Consider the following 13,654-nt stretch of genomic DNA (forward strand, 5'->3'; position numbering starts at 1 on the left):
CGGGATTTGGGCATTCATCTTTCGGTTGACATCGGTTTAATTGAATGCTGGATGCGCAATTCAATTTCGTAAAATCGGTGACATTTTAATCCATTTTCAAGGATTACGTTGTCGATGATGTGATGTTTTTCAAATCCATTGAAAACAAAGATTTTAAACATCTGAAACGTCTTTTCTATGTTGTTAAGAAAAATGGTTTAGTGGTTTCAAAGTCTAAGATATCTCTTTTCAAACGGGGAGCCTTACATCTCACCATCGAGAGAGATCACGTTCAAAGTTTACCATAAAATTTTGGAAAAACCCAGTTTCTCGGTATTTAATTATGTCGTGGTTGTCTGATTTTTATCTGTTGCAAAGTCCCTCGGCATAGATAGGAAGAACCCCTCAGTGCCTCCTCTGATCAAGATACAAAGATTGCGATTAACAAGTTTTGCCTCTCCACCGTCTGTTGTGATTCCTGTCTGCAGATTGTAAGAAACGGATGCATCGAGTTAGGATATGGTGGGTGAAGTTCACGGTTCGACAATTTGGGCGCTTTATCACACCGGAAATGACGGGGTATTCTACTATCAAAAGGAAATCCTTTCGATAGTTCTCTCATATTTCTAAATTTCAAAGCGATCTTTAAATCAAAATTTCTTTAAGGATTGCATTGCAGTCCGAAAGTTTTTTACAAAAGATGCAACAGGGCCCAAAATGATTTTCCGCTGGCAGCTATTCTTATTCTCTGCTTTTTGATTTTGAGATTGAATTTATTGAGGAGAATCAAATTCTATTCCCGAAGGATTCAGGGATACAAATGCCGTCAGTCAAGTCCGGTAGCGGGTTTCAAAGCTCCCGTGAAGTTCTCCTTCGACAAAGCCATCGACTTGGACCGAGATAATCCAAGGATCGGCAACTGGATCCATCCAACAACAAATGGATCCTTTCAAAGGCGTCGCAGGCAAACAAGGTGAATGGCTTGCTCAAGACATCAAATGTCCCTAAGAGGTGGATCTATCTCGCCACTGTAGAGATTCCTCCTGTATCAAGTAGTTTTCAAAGCCAAATCAAATATTTGTATTTGTGTTGGAAACCTATTTTTTAAAATGTTTTAACCATTGAGGAAGGGATTCGCACGAAAGCCCTCAAAATTGGTTTCAAAGATTTTCCTCCGTGTTAGGCCACACAAAGCCTGGGCTATTACTACCAATCGATCGTTACCGCCCATTCATTCAAGCATTTCAAAAGAAAGTACCATGCGCAACATCGAATCCTTCACCCATCCCGGTGATGCTTCCCTACTTCTAAAATAACCTACCGATCTAAACACCTCTTTCTCCTATTGGGATTGCCGTTCAATACCTTTCTTATCCAAAATGAAGGTAGAAGCCCGCTCGACCTGCAATCACACCAATGGCCAAACCTCCAAAATCCTCATCGGTTTTAAATTACCAGATGGTGGAGATGGGTGGTGCGCGGTACCTTTCTCAACTCAACCTCTCAAAGTAAATTACAAACCATTCCATGAAAAGCGTTTTCGCTCCTTTTCTCGGTCAAATCTTGCACTGGGTATGTATGGTATGGTACTGGTCACCGCCTGGATGAAGATAGGATGGTCACTTTATCCGCCGATGTTAGATAAATGGTGGATAAATTCAACCCCAAGATGGCTGATTGCGTCCTAAAAGGCGCTCAGCAACCCGATGGGCTTTGACAGCGCCCCTCCTAAAGAAACAAACAACGTTGGCACAGTCTTCTCATGCGAACGGCGAAGGAAGATTTCCACAACTAAAAACAGCTTGTGCCGAAGCGATGTCTCACACTTCAAGGCATCAGCAAAGCATCATCGTCCTGGGCGTAGTACTGTGCTGATTTGATGATGATTGGTGCGATTGGGGCGTGTTCATGGGATACTGAAAATCATCATAAATATTATCTCCTCCTTTAAAAGCCCATGGGTTAAAAACCGAAATGATAGCCCAAGGTTATTTTGTTGGGACAAACCCATGAGAAGAAGAAAGAGGGAGAGAAAAAAAGGGGAAAGCAGGTTCCTTCAAAAAGCTTCCTTCAAAGGATTTCTTGACAACTGCTGACGCGTGCGATGGCGGGCATGGACATGAAGACTTCTCCACAAGGTGGAATCATTTCTATCTATGAAATAAAGCATCGGCGTCCCGTGACAAGTATCCAAAGCTCCGAGACCTCATATGAGAGAGTCCTCCTCCTTCATCCAAACAGAACTTAGAAGAACTTAGAAGAGAGAAGAAGAGAAGCTCTTACTGTATTCTAGTTCTCGCGGTGAAAAAAGAGTGAGGTGAGAGAGGAGGCCTTCTGTGAAGTCTGCTTCTTGCTTCAAAGTTTTACAAAGTTGTAATTTGTTTAAAGCTTTCAAAGTTGTGTTTATGTTCATGGGAATCGGTTATTATTAATAAAGCAATTCAAAGTTTCTATTTCTCTGCTTCATCAAGCGGCGTGCTCTGATCCCGCACATCGAAACTTCTTGATTGTTTCTCGTTAAATTGTTACGGATCTATAAGTTTATAATTAGCATTTAAAACTCCCACAGTACGCTAAAAGCGTGAATCGTTGGCTGCTCTGACGAACTAGATCTAAATCTTCGCTCGCGCTACTATTTCCTTCTATTTTATAGGTAAATAAAATATAAAAATTAAAATAATTAGTAACACATTTTTTATTTTCATGTAGTCATACTCTAGAAAATTAAAAATCGATATACTTTCGGTAAATAATAAAATAAATTATCTATTAAAATTAATATAATATAATTTTTAGAAAATATTCATATACTAAAATTTTATATTATTACTGAATAAAACTAATTTTTTAAAAATTTGACAATTTTAAAATTTTTATATATATGCAATTGATAATTCTATAAGCAAAAGTGTTACATTTTTATAATGGATATCAATATTCATCATTTATAAAATAATATTCATTGTTTACTATAATGACGTTCATTTTATATTCTGTCAATTTTTAAATGCTTAATATTTTAGTGAAAAATGTTCATCATTTATGATCTACATGTTCATTAATTTGTTATTATTAATTCAGTAGTATAACTTTATATATATATATTTCTCAAATCACTATAAAATAATTATTTTCAGATGAAAATGATATTAATTCTTTACGAAACTCATATTCATTATTTTTGTGATGCATATTGAAATATTTTTATAATTGATATAAGTATAGATATAATATTTATTAGTTTGTTAATAAATATTTATTATTAATGAATACCATATTCATTAATTTATTGAAACATACATATATAACATAGACATAAAATAAATTATTTTTACAATTAGTAAACAAAAAAAAAACAACAAACTACATTTATCTTACAAATATATATATTGTGGTACAAATATTTTTTAATAAAATAAAGTTAATAAACAATGAACATTCGGTAATATATATTAAATGAACATTCAGTACTGAATTAGTGAACATAAATTCAAAAAAAGTGCATGTCAGAGTTCTCAGGCGCGTGTCACACCTAACCAGACCACATTATAATGTGGTCTACGGTGCATGATATAAGGCCCCTAATGTTGGTACCCAACAAACTCTTTTTAGCTTTTGTACTTCTCATAAACTTGATATTTTATGTCTGGCGGAGCCTAAAGTTACTTTTAAGAGTATTCCCTACTCCTTTTGGCGTTCTTTAGGATATAGTTATGTAACGAAAAATGGCTTGAACCTTCCATCTCTATAGGTTTTGATTTTTTCTTTAACCGGAGCTAGCAATGTCACCTTATTGACAGTTTCTGACCAACATGTTACCATCTCTTTTGCAAAGGCTAACATGAAAAATTATATTTCTTAAATTTATGCTAATATTTTTTCCTCTAGCAGGCATCGGTTATGGTATGATTTGAAGTGGGATTCTACACTTTGTTCTGGTAATTGGTTTATCCTTGGTGATTTTAATTCTTATGATGGCGCTTATGGAAAACTTGGTCGACCTCCATCTGCTAGATCTTGTCTCGAGTTTATTTCAACTATTAATGATTGCCATCTGACTTGCCTATATATGAAATGTGCTAAGTTTACTTGGTCTAGTAATAGAAGAGGTGCCAATCATGTGGACATCTGCCTAGATTGTGCTCTTGTTAATGATTCTTCTTTTCAAAATTGGAATCACACATAATGCACAAGTTTAGCAAGACATCACTCTGACTATAATCCTATCTTGCTCTCTTGTAAATAGGTTCAGTTGTCGGGGGCTTGGCCTTTTCGATTTCTTTCAATGTGGGTGTCTCAGCCTAACTTTAATGTTGTTATTTCATCATTTTAGACTGCTAATCCAATTGCGAGTTATCCTATGCTCGTTCAGAGGAAGCTCAAGCTTCTTCGGGCTTTTCTTCGAACTTGGAATAAAGACATATGTTGACCATTTCATCTCTTTATTTAAATAGGAATTATTGTAGATTCAATCTCAAATTCATACTTTGAGCTTCTCAGAAGATCTTCACTCGTGAACTTTTAGCGCATTCCAATCTTAATTTTCATCTTAAGAATAAGGAATCTTTGATTCAAGAGCAGTGTTGGGTAAAATGGTAGGAGCATGGGGATCAAAATTCAAGATTTTGTCATGGTTTGCTTATTAGACGACGACCTCAGTAAGTTATTAATAGCTTGGAACTGAATGAGACTTTAATTTCAAATGTCAATGCCATCGAGACTCATATTTTTTATTATTTTTTAATTCTTTTTAATCCTCCTAGCGTTCCCTTAGTTAAGGACCTTTTTATTATTTTTGTTATTGTTCCTAACCTAGTTTTATCGACACAAAATGAGATGCTTTGTCAGGTCCCTTATGATTCTTTTTTGCTATAGATTAGAATAGTGCTCCAGGTCTTAATGGTTTCTGTGGACTTTTTTATAAGCACTGTTTGGAGATTGTGGGACCAGATGTTTGTAGCACAGTTCAAAGTTTTTTTCTTTATGGGAATATTGTTGGTGGTATTAACTCCAATGATCTTATTCTTATTCTCAAATCTCCTAGTGGAAACTCCTTAGATAAATTTCATCCTATTGTATTGGGTACTTTTTTATTGGGAAAAGTACACTTATCCTATGGTTTACTTGATTTTCACTTAGATGACTGTGGTTTATTTTGGTCCAAAGAGATACCTTATGTTTAACACTGTTGCCAAATAATGGTTTTTCTCTAGAACAATGTTAGGATTGCTGACGTGGTAGGGGCAACTTGGTAATAGAATTTTTTATGCCTAATCATCACCTAAAAAGGATGACGTATGATAAATGGAAAAAGACACTAACTATTGAAACAAATCTCCAATTTAGAAAATCACACTATCAAAAATCCCTAAATAACAACCTAAAGAGCACAATGCTTGTTCTAAATCCCTAAAGATAAAAAGTTTCAGAAATTCTAAACCCATTGATTCTTTTAAGTTTGACTTCTGTTGTATTTCAATGGTTGTTTGGATTTGAGAAATATTAGAAAGTGGTCAGCAACATTCTTGAAGGGCTACATAAGATTTATTTTTTTTAAGAAATATCAATTAAATATGTATTTCCATATGCTGTTAACCATCATTGGGTTGGGCAAACTTTTATTGAGTAAAAGTTAGATTTTTTTTCAAACATGCATGTATACTTTACTGTTTTGTAGTGGGGTGTAATGGGTATTATGATGGAAATTAATTTTTTTACTGACATTCACAGCAATGGCAACTTCTGTAAATCTAGTATGTCATTATGGAGGGAATTAGGAATCTATAGAGGAGATGGTTTACGAAGGTGGGACTGTATCATATTTAGAAACCTTGACATAGATTTCTTAAGTTACTTCAAGTTGATTGGGTATGGCAAGGATTTTAGGTATAAGCAATGGTGTCGCATTTAGTTTAAAATCAATGGGATTAGTGGATGTAAGAGATTTGATAAAATTGGTAATGACCAGAATGTGGATACTATGATGGAGTACAATAAGGGGAGTGATGAAATTCATCTATACTTTACTGAGCAACCACAGGCTCTAAATACAATTGATCTAAATTTTAAAAAAATTGAGAATGAAAATGAAGTAGACAGTAAGGAATCTGAATGATATAGAGCAGTGTGAAAATGTGTTTACTAAAAATACAAAAAAGGAGAAAGAGGGAGAGGAAGAATCGAGCTGTGAGGTTGAAGAGATGAGTTCTCTTGCAAATAAGCTGTTTAGAGATATCATAAACATACATATAAAAGAATTGGATAATGATACATCTGATAGTGATTATGTAAAATCTGATACATTTGAGGAATCAAATGATGAGTGGTAAGATATTAGTAAACTCTATGATGACTTAGAAGGGTCAGGTGATGATATCTTTAATATTGGTGGAGATTTTGTTGGAAATGGCAGTGGTGCTGCTGGGGATGCTAGTGACAACCAAAGCAAACAATTAATGCCTGGAGACTTTGTTAAAGACCTTACTGAAGAATATTTTCAAGAGTTTAATGAGAAACCTGGTTCAGATGATGGGTTGCACAGTTTATAAGACTTAGATGATTACTGTGAAGAAGGGCATTCGTATTTTAATAAGGCAACAAGTTTCAAAATCCACAACTTTGTAAGGACATGAAACTCTCGAATATGAATTTATTTAGAAAGGCATTGAATGAATAGGCTATAAAGAGGGGCTATACATGTGAATTGAATAAGAATTATAGAAAGGACAAATATGGTTTCAGGATACATGCTTCTAAACTAAGAGAACAGTGGAACATTTTAGATCAAAACTTTCAGGCCTGATCATATTTGTACAAGGGAATTCCACAATAAATGGGTGGATTTAAAGTACTTAGCAGAGAAGTATATGGATGATTTGAGAGATAATCCTAATTGGGATATGAATGCTATGTATAAGAAAATGCAAAGAGAAGATAGAGTTGAAGTGACTATTTTAAAGTGTTACATAGCAAAGAAGAGAGCAAAAAAAATTGAGGATGATATGGCTGCTCAATACAATATGTTATGTGATTATGCAGAGACAATAAAAGTTATAAACCCAAGGAGTATGGTGAAAATTGAGACAGAGTCGAGAAAGATTGAGTCTAATGAAGTAGTTGATTGGGTGCAAAACATGCCTAAGGAGATTGTTATTTTTAAGTCTATATATATTAGTTTACAACTCAAAAATAATGTTATTTTGCTGGAATGAGACTAATTATTGGCCTAAATTGCTGCCATTTGAAAACTCATATGGGTGGTCAACTTTTGTGTGTTGTGGGGAAGGATGGTAATGATAACATGATGCCTCTAGCTATTGCAGTTTTCGACATTGAATGTAAGGTATCATGGTTATGGTTTCTAAAACTGCTCTTTGAAGATTTTGGAAATCCACAAGAAACTGGTTGGATCTTTTATGTCAGACCAGCAAAAGGTGTGCCTATAATTGGAATTTTGTTTAATATTATGTCTATAATTATAGTTATATAAGTAAAGAAGTGTTGGTATTGGCTGCTGTAATTTTTTTAGGAGCTTGTAAAGGTATTTAATGATATTATGTCTGGTGTTGAATATAGATTTTGTGTAAAACACTTGTACGAAAATTTCAAACTTTATTTTAATAGAGCTGATCATACGAAATGGTTCTGGTTTGCTGCTGCTGCTGGTACTAAAAAGACATGGGAGTATTATTTGGATAAACCGGAAAAACTTGATGTCAATGCTTATGAGTGGGTAATGCAGCATGACCCTCACACTTGGGTAAGGTCTCACTTCTCTACTCATACCAAGTATAATGCTTTACAAAACAATATCAGTGAGTATTTTAATGCCTACATCAAAAATACTAAGAAGATGCCAATATTGAGTATGATTGAGTGCATTAGGAAGAGATTGATGAAGAGATTTCATATTAAGCTAAGTGGAATGAAGAAGTATAGAGGAGACATTTGCCCCAATGTGCAAGATGCATCGAAAAAGATCAAAATGAACAGTAGAAACTGCTTTACAATCCCATAGGACAACTCAAGTATGAGGTTGATTTTGGAGTACTACAAGTGTTATGAGAAGCGGACTGTTTGAGAATGTGGGTGACCTTGTAAACCATGCGATCCATATTCCAACAGAGAGCAACCAGAGAAATATGTGCACAAATATTTCTCAAAAGAGACCTACCTACCTGTTTACAACCATGTAATTCATCCGGTGCCAAGCATAGAGGAGTAGGAGAAGAGCAATCTTCCTGGTATTCATCCAAATATAGTGAGAAAACTAGTTAGTAAGCCTAAGAAAAGAGAATTAGAGGGCCTAATGAGGTTAAAAATCCCTATAAGACCTCCAAAGTTGGTGGGTATGTGGTTTGTGGCAACTGCTAACAATAAGGCCATAATGTTAAAGGGTGTAGAACCTCAAAGACTAGAGAAACTCCATAGCAGAGAAGGATGAGGTTGCAAAAGGATAAAAACAAGACAGAGGCCAAGTAATTTTAATAATAGAGATCTTGTATAGTTTAGATGTTTGGTTTTTGTTGTATTATATTTAGGCCACGGAGGATTTAAGGTCTAAAAGAGCTATCGAAAATTCGAATAAACCTAGACAACTTGAGAGAGCAAGAAAAGGAAATCAATCCACAAGTGCAAGTCAACCTTTACCAGTTTCTGCATTACCATTTGTGACTACTTCTCACCCTAGACGTACAAGTTCCAACCAGTCTGCACCAACCTCCAATATGCATAGAGCAACTTCCCATACCATTTCCAAGCGCTGCCAAGTGTAAGCAACCAAGACATGCTACTGATACCATATCAACAAGGAAAAATAAATAGCAAGCTTGTACCAAAGCTCTACCACAAAGAAACAAAGCAGCAAATCCAAATTATGCTCCACCAGAAATTTATAAGAGAGTTTGAGAACCGTCCACCTTTATTGCAAGAAAGCCAACTCTTTAGATGTTATATTCTTCTTATTTTGTTTTGTTTTATGGTTGATAGATTATGGTTAGTAGATTTTGTTAGTTCTTTTATGGTGAAAATGCATGTTTTCATAGGTGTAACTATCCACATAAACATCAACAGTTGTTAACACTTTGCTTTTGTTTCAACATGCACTTTTGTACCAACATTTGTAAAATACATTTTGATTTCATCCAAATTGTCCATATATCAGTTGTACATTACATCAAAATTTCTACACACTATATTTCATATTTTCATAATATTAAGCAAACACAAGATCTCAATTTAACATAGCATTTACTTCAAATGATTTAAACATATATCAAACCATAATAGCATACTAAATTAGGGCAATTGCAACTTCATGTTGCCATTCTCATTCATATCATCCTTACAACAAACAAAAAGAATTGCCATTACAATGAACACAAACTACTAAAGTTTTAAAACTAAACTTATAACTCTTTCATTCCTTGTATTTTTCTTTGTATCTCTCTTTGTATTTCTGGACCTCCAACTTCAAATCTCGCAATTCTTACTTGTAGGCACTTAATTTATCCTCGCAACATCTTAATCCCTCTTTACACTTTAACTCCACAGCCATCTCAACTTATTCTATTCTCGCTAAAGTTAGTTCATCCTTACAGACATCCAACTTCTTAATCAATTGGGATAAGGCTTTCATACAAATTTGGCAGTTTGGTGGGTTAATCCATTCAAAGAACTGGCAGTGTCTACCCTCACTAATTTCGTACTTCCCACACCCTAGAAATCTTCTTCCATAATTTTTAGTCTTGAATGTCGTTCCCAACGCAACACGAACTCCACACTCGAAATTCCTATACCCGCTGCCGTTGCTGCTTTGAGAGGAATTCATCTTTCTTGAATGATGTTCTTTGCGCTCTATCTCCTTCAATCACGATGGGTTAGTGGTTTGCAATCTGACGTAGGGATTTTGATAGTTTAAGATTTTAGGGATTTTGATAAAATTTGCATTTTAGGGTTTTTAATGAGATGCAAGTCATTTAAGAATGTGTTTTTACCATGTTACTAGGTGCTGATTGGGCATAAAAAATTCTATTACTAAGTTGCCGTTGCCACATCAGGGATCCTAACACCGTTATGGAGAAAAACCTTTATTTGGTAGTGTTAAACATAAGGTATCTCTTTGTACCAAAATAAATCACAGTCCTTTAAGTGAAAATCGTGTAAACCACAAGGTAGTTTAGTATACTTTTCCCTTTTTTTATTTAAAATCATTTCCAAGATTTTAGCGAATAGATTGGCTACTGTTCTTGCTGTGATTATAGCCCAATTTGGATTTCTTCAAGGTCAGCATATTGAACATTGCATCGCTATTGCCTTTGAGAATGTTAATGTCCTTAATTCTAGATGTTATGGAGGTAACATGGCAGTCAAAATAGCTATCAGGAAGGCCCTTGATTCCATGGATTGAGACTTTATTGATGTAGTTCTTCATAGTTTTGGCTTTTCTAGCAAATTTTGTGGGTGGATTCAATCAATTCTTCAATCTTCTAGGATTTCCATTCTCATTAGTAGAGATCCTAAAGGTTATTTTCATGTTCTCGGGGGGTTTGTCAATAAGACCCTCTATCTTTCTTGATCTTTTGCATTGCTTAAGATTATCTCAATCGAAAGATTCTTGCCTTATGTGAGTTTGCGTTAATTTCTCCTATAGATGCCTCTCACAGAATTCCTTGTCCTTCTCATCATTTATATGCAGATGACATTATGATATTTTGTCAAGCCTCAAAGAAAAATATATGGGTTATCTCTTCTCTTTTTCTGATTATGGTGCTCTCTCTAGCCAAGTTGTCAACTGGAAAATATCGGAGATCATCTTTGGCAGGCATATTTCATGTTCTAGAGTTAAGATGCTTTGCTCTCTCTCTGGTATAAAGATTGGCTCTTTGCCATTTTGCTACCTGGGTGTTCCTCTTTTCCATGGCTTTCTAAGTTTGATAATTGGAAAGGTAATTCTCTTTCCATGGTGGGTCGTTTGGCTCTAGTGAATTATGTTATTTATGAATCATTCCTCTACTCATTTATTATTTATATATGGTATGCCTCTCTGCTGAAACGAATGGAAAACACTATCATAAACTTTATTTGGACATGCTCTACTCATTCCAAAAAGCTTATTTCTGTTCAGTGCGACTTGTGTTGTGCACCCAAAGATGAAGGCGGTCTTGGCTTGCGAACACTTCATTCTCTGAATTCATCATTACTAAGTATACTTGCTTAGAATGTTTATTGCAATGATTCCTTTTTTATTTTTATTTTTGAGAGGCAGATTTTATAATACTGCTGGTGCCCCTCGTCCTTCTCATATCTATTCATCAGTTCGGTGCTCCATCAAAGCTCGTGAGGCTTTTATTCGACTGCATTCTCAATAGAGCATTGGCTCTTCTTCCCTATTGAATTTCTGGAATGAAAATTGGCTTGGTTATTCAATTTCAGATAAAGTGGGATTTCCTGTCCCTGTTAGGAAGAAGCTTTATGTAAAAATTTTACATATATATGTGAATGGGGAATGGAGTTTGCCTATGTGATTTCGCAATACATTTCTTGAAATTAGTGAGGATATTCTCAACATTGTGCCTTCTTCTTTTCATCAGGATGAATATGTTTCTAGGCTTCTCCAAATAGGAAACTTACAGCTAGCATCGCATACAATCTTTTTTGGTTCACAATCCTAAAGTTGCTTGGAGCAAGTCGCTATGGTGACACTACCTTCCTCCTGCTCAATCTTTTCTTTTATGGTGTATAATTCAAAATTGTTTGCCTACCGATGATTCTCTAATGAGGAAAGGTTTCTATGTTGTCACTAAATACATGTTCTGTCTTTCGGCTTTTGAGACTCTTGAACATGTTTTTCTGTAGTGTCCTTATGTTGTAGCTATATGGACTTCCTTTAGTAGTCTTTTTGAGGTTCAAATTGATCTCTCAGATGGTTTTTCAGCTCTGTTTCGTAGGACTTGGAACCAACGATTCTCTTCTCAGCTTTTAGCCCTTTGGCGTGTTGGGTTTATAGTTGTGGTTCATTGTATCTAGTATGCTCGAAATAAAGCGGCTTTTCATGGTATTGACATTTCCATTTCTACTGTAATTAGCCACATCTGCTGCTCTTTTAAGGCTGCAAATTATTTAAATGCATAATTCTCAGTCTGATTTGGCTATTCTTCGGCGTTTACGGGTTGATCTAGCTCCTTGTAAGGTCACTTCTGTTATTTCTGTAATCTGGTTTAAGCCTTCTCTTGAGTGGATTAAAATCAACATTGGTGGGGCGGCTAGACAAGCTCCTAGGCTTTCCGGGGCGGGTGGTGTTTTTCAAAATCACGAAAGTAAGGCTATTGCTTCCTCCATTAATTCTTTGGGTATTAGCTTTGCCTTTGAGGCAAAATTAGTTGTCGTTATCTTCGTTGTCTCTAAAGTCCTTTCGTTCGATCTTACCCCAATTTGGATTGAGTGTGATTCTCTCTACGTTGTCCGCTTGTTGCATAGTCGTTGCCTGGATTTTTTTCGAAGTTCCAAATTGATTGGCAAAGATGTCTGCATATTCTTAGTCAATTTTAAGTCCACATTAGTCACATTTATAGGGAAGGCAATTCGACTGTAGACCATCTTTCAGTGTTGGCCATTGGTTTACCTTCAACGTAATGGTGGGCTTTTTGTCCTTTGAGTTGTAATAGCTTCATGGCTAATGATGCTATGTGAAGAATGCTATAGATTTTCTTAGCTTTTGGTTGTCTGCCATTTCCGTTTTCTTAGTTCTCCTTTGGGACTGTTTTATTTTGGATCCTTTATATTCTCTTCCTATTATTTTAATAAAGTTTGATGTCCTTAAGATGGATTGCCTTGGTGCACCTCTAATTTTGGGCATCATCTATTGGTTAAAAAAAATTCTTTTTAAAACAAAAAGTTATATTTTAATATAATATTTCTAAAAATTCATTTATTTACTGTAATCTCTAAAATATTAAATTTAACTATATTCTAGTTTTTAATTAATCCCGCAAAAAAGTATAGTGATATACTTAAGGACATTTTAATAATTAACCTTAGAAAATTGGAGCTTGGGACAAACATGCTAATATGTAGGGGTAAACATGGTTCGGGAGAATTTAAGAATTTGAAAATCTCCAAAACCATACCAAATATTATAGATTTTAAAATTTGATTTTCAGAATACTGTAACATAAAAATCTTTGTCCCGTATTGTATTAACTTTTCGGGATGGTTCTATATATAGATTTGGATCTAATAGGACAGTTCGGTTCGATACAGTACTGTACGAAATAATAGAGATTCAAAAATTCTACTATATTTAAATGATTATAAATAATTTTTTCAGTCTTAATCACTAAAACTTCAAACCTTACAATATCCAACTAAAATTATTAGAACAAAAAAATGTCTTTAAAATAATTAAATTTCAAATATAACAATAACATAGAAAAATATTAAATCAGCTCTTTTTTAATCTAAATATAAAATGTCATTGAATAGAGTACTATAAAGTATCAAAAAATACAGTTGAAATAAACACCAAAGAAGTTATCAACAAACGTGCTCTAAGGACATACATATTGCATTACAAATGGGGTTTCCTAGTTATAATATGAGCCACCAAGTTAAGTTGCATAGGGGAACCTAGTGTTTTATATCTTTTAATTAAATGAATGATGATGACATGAACTTA

At 34.6% G+C, this 13,654-nt stretch overlaps 1 long non-coding RNA gene across 1 annotated transcript; it reads left to right on the forward strand.

The window, feature by feature from the left end:
- The first annotated feature begins 8,842 nt into the window (after positions 1-8,842).
- Positions 8,843-11,547, forward strand: LOC112536956. Its single transcript, XR_007214451.1, has 2 exons — positions 8,843-9,856; positions 9,986-11,547. It is a non-coding gene; the product is annotated as an uncharacterized LOC112536956 (long non-coding RNA).
- The last annotated feature ends 2,107 nt before the right edge of the window (positions 11,548-13,654 follow it).

Source organism: Ricinus communis, chromosome 10 (genome assembly GCF_019578655.1).
Source record: "Ricinus communis isolate WT05 ecotype wild-type chromosome 10, ASM1957865v1, whole genome shotgun sequence".
In the NCBI taxonomy this organism is placed as follows: domain Eukaryota; kingdom Viridiplantae; phylum Streptophyta; class Magnoliopsida; order Malpighiales; family Euphorbiaceae; genus Ricinus; species Ricinus communis.